This window comes from Triturus cristatus, chromosome 6 (genome assembly GCF_964204655.1).
Source record: "Triturus cristatus chromosome 6, aTriCri1.1, whole genome shotgun sequence".
NCBI lineage: Eukaryota > Metazoa > Chordata > Amphibia > Caudata > Salamandridae > Triturus > Triturus cristatus.
The window spans coordinates 1,929,655,739-1,929,661,738 of NC_140589.1; the positions used below are offsets into that span (position 1 = coordinate 1,929,655,739).

At 55.0% G+C, this 6,000-nt stretch overlaps 1 protein-coding gene across 1 annotated transcript in view; it reads right to left on the bottom strand.

Annotated features, from left to right (window-relative positions):
- Positions 1–3,766, bottom strand: part of LOC146822512 (uncharacterized) — a 169,017-nt gene extending 165,251 nt beyond the window's left edge. Inside the window, exon 1 of the mRNA XM_085613630.1 lies at positions 3,511–3,766. The gene's annotated coding sequence lies outside the window, so the exon portion shown is untranslated. The remainder of the gene's footprint in view (positions 1–3,510) is intronic.
- Between the last annotated feature and the right edge of the window lie 2,234 nt (positions 3,767–6,000).

Genomic DNA, 6,000 nt, shown 5'->3' on the forward strand with positions numbered 1-6,000 from the left:
CCGTGTACCCTCAGGTGACCCTCCACTCTGCTCCCGTGTGCCCTCAGGTGACTCTCCACTCTGCTCCCGTGTGCCCTCAGGTGACCCTCCACTCTGCTCCCGTGTGCCCTCAGGTGACCCTCCACTCTGCTCCCATGTGCCCTAAGGTGACCCTCTACATTGCTCCCATGGCCCTCAGGTGACCCTCCACTCTGCTCCCGTGTGCCCTCAGGTGACCCTCCACTCTGCTCCCGTGTGCCCTCAGGTGACCCTCCACTCTGCTCCCGTGTGCCCTCAGGTGACCCTCCGCTCTGCTCCCGTGTGCCCTCAGGTGACCCTCCGCTCTGCTCCTGTGTGGCCGCAGGTGACCCTCCGCTCTGCTCCCGTGTGGCCGCAGGTGACCCTCCGCTCTGCTCCCGTGTGGCCGCAGGTGACTCTCCGCTCTGCTCCCGTGTGGCCGCAGGTGACCCTCCGCTCTGCTCCCGTGTGGCCGCAGGTGACCCTCCGCTCTGCTCCCGTGTGGCCGCAGGTGACCCTCCGCTCTGCTCCCGTGTGGCCGCAGGTGACCCTCCACTCTGCTCCCGTGTGGCCGCAGGTGACCCTCCACTCCGCTCCGCTCCCGTGTGGCCGCAGGTGACCCTCCACTCCGCTCCCGTGTGGCCGCAGGTGACACTCAACTCCGCTCCCGTGTGGCCGCAGGTGACACTCCACTCCGCTCCCGTGTGGCCGCAGGTGACCCTCCTCTCTGCTCCCATGTGCTCTCAGGTGACCATCCTCTCTGCTCCCATGGCTCTCAGATGGCCCTTCACTCTGCCCCCTGTGCCCTCAGGTGACCCTCCATTCTGCTCCCGTGTGCTCTCAGCTGACCCTTCTCTCTACTCCCGTGTGCCCTCAGGTGACCCTCCTCTCTGCTCCCATGTGCCCTCAGGTGACCCTCCACTCTGCTCCCATGTGCCCTCAGGTGACCCTCCACTCTGCTCCCATGTGCCCTCAGGTGACACTCCTCTCTGCTCCCATGTGCCCTCAGGTGACCCTCCTCTCTGCCGCCTGTGCCCTCAGGTGACCCTCCACTCTGCTCCCGTGTGCCCTCAGGTGACCCTCCACTCTGCTCCTGTGTGCCCTCAGGTGACCCTCCACTCTGCTCCCGTGTGCCCTCAGGTGACTCTCCTCTCTGCTCCCGTGTGCTCTCAGGTTACCCTCTACTCTGCTCCCGTGTGCTCTCAGGTGACCCTCCTCTCTGCTCCCATGTGCTCTCAGGTGACCCTCCTCTCTGCTCCTGTGTGCCCTCAGGTGACCCTCTTCTCTGCTCCCATGGCTCTCAGGTGACCCTCCTCTCTGCTCCCATGTGCCCTCAGGTGACCCTCCACTCTGCTCCCATGTGCCCTCAGGTGACCCTTCTCTCTGCTCCCGTGTGCTCTCAGGTGACCCTCCACTCTGCTCCCGTGTGCTCTCAGGTGACCCTCCACTCTGCTCCCGTGTGCTCTCAGGTGACCCTCCACTCTGCCCCCTGTGGCCTCAGGTGACCCTCTACTCTGCTCCCGTGTGCTCTCAGGTGACCCTCCTCTCTGCTCCCATGTGCTCTCAGCTGACCCTCCTCTCTGCTCCCGTGTGCTCTCAGGTGACCCTCCTCTCTGCTCCCGTGTGCTCTCAGGTGACCCTCCTCTCTGCCCCCTGTGCCCTCAGGTGACCCTCTACTCTGCTCCTGTGTGCTCTCAGGTGACACTCGACTCTGCTCCCGTGTGCTCTCAGCTGACCCTCCTCTCTGCTCCCGTGTGCTCTCAGGTGACCCTCCTCTCTGCTCCCATTTGCTCTCAGGTGACCCTCCTCTCTGCTCTCATGGCTCTCAGGTGACCCTCCTCTCTGCTCCCTGTGCTCTCAGGTGACCCTCCACTCTGCTCCCGTGTGCTCTCAGCTGACCCTCCACTCTGCTCCCGTGTGCTCTCAGCTGACCCTCCTCTCTGCTCCCGTGTGCTCTCAGGTGACCCTCCTCTCTGCTCCCATTTGCTCTCAGGTGACCCTCCTCTCTGCCCCCTGTGCTCTCAGGTGACCCTCCTCTCTTCCCCCGTGTGTCCTCAGGTGACCCTCCGCTCTGCTCCCGTGTGCTCTCAGGTGACCCTCCACTCTGCTCCCATGTGCTCTCAGGTGACCCTCCTCTCTGCTCCCATGTGCTCTCAGGTGACCCTCCACTCTGCTCCCGTGTGCTCTCAGGTGACCCTTCACTCTGCCCCATATACCCTCAGGTAACCGTCCACTCTGCTCCCATGGCTCTCAGGTGACCCTCCTCTCTGCTCCCATGTGCTCTCAGGTGACCCTCCTCTCTGCTCCCATGTGCTCTCAGGTGACCCTCCACTCTGCTTCCGTGTGCTCTCAGGTGACCCTTCACCCTGCCCCATATACCCTCAGGTGACCCTCAACTCTGCTCCCATGGCTCTCAGGTGACCCTCCTCTCTGCTCCCATGTGCTCTCAAGTGACCCTCCACTCTGCTCCCGTGTGCTCTCAGGTGACCCTTCACTCTGCCCCATATACCCTTAGGTGACCCTCCACTCTGCTCCCATGGCTCTCAGGTGACCCTCATCTCTGCTCCCATGTGCTCCCAGGTGACCCTCCACTCTGCTCCCGTATGCTCTCAGGTGACCCTTCACTCTGCCCCATATACCCTTAGGTGACCCTCCACTCTGCTCCCATGGCTCTCAGGTGACCCTCATCTCTGCTCCCATGTGCTCCCAGGTGACCCTCCACTCTGCTCCCGTATGCTCTCAGGTGACCCTTCACTCTGCCCCATATACCCTCAGGTGACCCTCCACTCTGCTCCCATGGCTCTCAGGTGACCCTCATCTCTGCTCCCATGTGCTCCCAGGTGACCCTCCACTCTGCTCCCGTATGCTCTCAGGTGACCCTTCACTCTGCCCCATATACCCTCAGGTGACCCTCAACTCTGCTCCCATGGCTCTCAGGTGACCCTCCTCTCTGCTCCCATGTGCTCTCAAGTGACCCTCCACTCTGCTCCCGTGTGCTCTCAGGTGACCCTTCACTCTGCCCCATATACCCTTAGGTGACCCTCCACTCTGCTCCCATGGCTCTCAGGTGACCCTCATCTCTGCTCCCATGTGCTCCCAGGTGACCCTCCACTCTGCTCCCGTATGCTCTCAGGTGACCCTTCACTCTGCCCCATATACCCTCAGGTGACCCTCCACTCTGCTCCCATGGCTCTCAGGTGACCCTCATCTCTGCTCCCATGTGCTCCCAGGTGACCCTCCACTCTGCTCCCGTATGCTCTCAGGTGACCCTTCACTCTGCCCCATATACCCTCAGGTGACCCTCCACTCTGCTCCCATGGCCCTCAGGTGACCCTCCACTCTGCTCCCATGGCTCTCAGGTGACCCTCCTCTCTGCTCCCATCTCGCAGAAGCAGTTGCTACCACAACAGAGCTGCCAGGCTTGTTGCCAGGCTTGATTTCCTGAGTTGCCCCAGCTGCAGATGCTCTCACTCTGACCTCACACAGCAGGCTGCCCCCCTGCCAGGGTCCTACCTGAGTAGAGGCTTCTTCAGACACGTCTCCCCTCTGGCTGGGCAGGGCCCAGTGTCCTGCAGGTCCCCTGCACATCAGGAGCATGGAGAATGAATACACACAACAGCCACGTTTAAACGGTACTTCATTTCCTTCTCCTCTACATCAACCATAACACGTCCATGCACTAGTTTTAGACCTGACATGACACTAACTGCCTCAGCCTGTTCCCCTAACAAAGATGGCTGCACTTCCTGTGAAAGGCAGGGCACGCCTCACACTTCCTGTTTTATGCCCAAACAAAGATGGCCGACCATTACCTCTTATTACAGAGAACTCACAAACTCACTTCCTGTTCTTGCCTGTCTACAGGGCCCGGTTACAGACCTCTAATGAACAACTAGAGCGCTAACCCATTGTTTTCACCTTCGGACGCCATGTGGCAGGCGATATTTCAAACTGAGACTTTACGATGGCCAGCGTGAATAAAACGGGGAGTTACCCGTTTTTGAGTTTTTGTAAATATTTACCCATAAGAGCAGTTTCTAATTAATGAATTATGTAAAAGCAATGTTAAAACAAAACACACATTAAAGCAGCATACACACATAAAAGTTCAACAAACACACAGAAAGCAAACGTAGGCTCCCCTGCAAACTATCATGAGCAATTTAAGTATCTCCCCCAGCCCTCGCCAACAGTAGGTAATATCTATTTATTTTGGAAGTTTCGATAGTACTTCATATTGCATTTATATAGTGCTTATTACCCGTGACACTGCTTCGAAGCGCTTTATGCCGGGCACACACTGTTCTGGTTGTGTCGATTTATGGACATCACAGAGCGCTGAAAATACAGCGCGTCTCCATGTTGAGGTTACAGGAAACAGAGTGCAATCAGTACCAGGAAGGCCCCCTACATTCTTCATTCATTACCCACTATTACTGTAGATCAATTATAGACAGTACAGAACAGTTCAGTTTTGAGGCCTTTTCTTAAATGCATACATGCATGCCAGCATGGCACCCCATATTTAAACATGAAACTTTAGATTTTCATATATGCTAACAGATATGATTCGCATAGCTGCCAAGGTTTCAGAGTGCTATGTGTGATATTTTCCTAATTTCACTCTATTTATGAGTGACATTTCAACAACTATGAGTGACACTTTCTCCAGAGCAAAATCAAGCAAAAAAGATGAAGGAAACATAAATATCAGAAATTACAACCTTCCTCCTCCTTTGGAGTTCATGAGGGCCTATTGTTAAAAGTTTGCTGTCTTTGAGCACGGTACCGGAGGTCGTCAGATCTTTTGAGATCCTGCCTCAGCAGAGATGACTGTAAAAGATCGTCTACTCTCCCAATGTTCACCATGAGGACAGGCAGCAAACTGGCGGCACACAGAGAGCGGCATTTCACTGTTGGCTGGCCGAGGGGGCAAAGTATTATATGGTGAAAACAAAAGTGTTTATTTTTTATTTATTTTATTTTGAAGGTTTTATATAACGCGAACAAGACTCTTGCGAGTATCAGAGCGCTTTACAGGTCATAAGAAGGCACAATATAGTATACAAAGACACAATCAATAAAAAAAATACGAGTAGACAGAGTTCACGTGAATTTAGCCATGAGGATAGCTTTCACTTCTCTTTTGAAGGAGGTAGTGGAGGGGTTCATTCTTGTTTCACTGGGCAAAGTGTTCCATATCCTCGGCGCCATACCAGAGAAGGACCATTTATACGTTTTTTTCTTGGCACATCGTTGAGGTTGTAGGAGAAGAGTCTTGGCACTCCTGGAGGCTCTGCTGCCTGCAGAGAGCACCAGTTTCTGTGCTAGGTATTGTGGGGCTTTGTGGTAGAGGGACTTGTGCGTCATACAGGCGATTTTTAGGTGAATTCTGGCTTCAAACGGAAGCCAGTTTAGGGCTCTCAAGTCAGGGGAAATGTGAGCGTTTCTCTTAGAACCTGTGATGAGTCTCGCAGCTGAATTGCTCGTGGCTCTTAGCGGGGCTGTTGATGATCTTGGGAGGCCGCATAGGGTTGCTGCTCCATATTCCACTCGGGGGATTACTAGGGCTTGAACTGCTTGTTTGAAATCGTGTGCAGGCAGAAAGGGTTTCAGTTTTTGCAGGGTCTTTAGGTGGAAGTTGGCTCCTTTAGTTGTAGTGTACTTTTGGAGGAGTCACGGTCAGTCAACTCTACTCACATGGTACTTGCAGCGGCGGACTCACTGTCTGCACTCATAATCTGCGTTCATTCACCTGCAATGCACTGAATTTACATTCTCTTATATGCACTCACAGACAAAAATATGTGCATCGAAGTCTACACACCTGAGATTATCGAGGAATGTGCACTCATACTCCTGCCATCGCTGCACATGTGAGATTACCACGGAACATGCACCTTCTCTGTATCTTGTGAATGTGCACCTGCACACTTGACAGCCCGTGTACAACAATACACACACAGGATTATCTCTAAATGTGTACACACATACCTGTGAGAC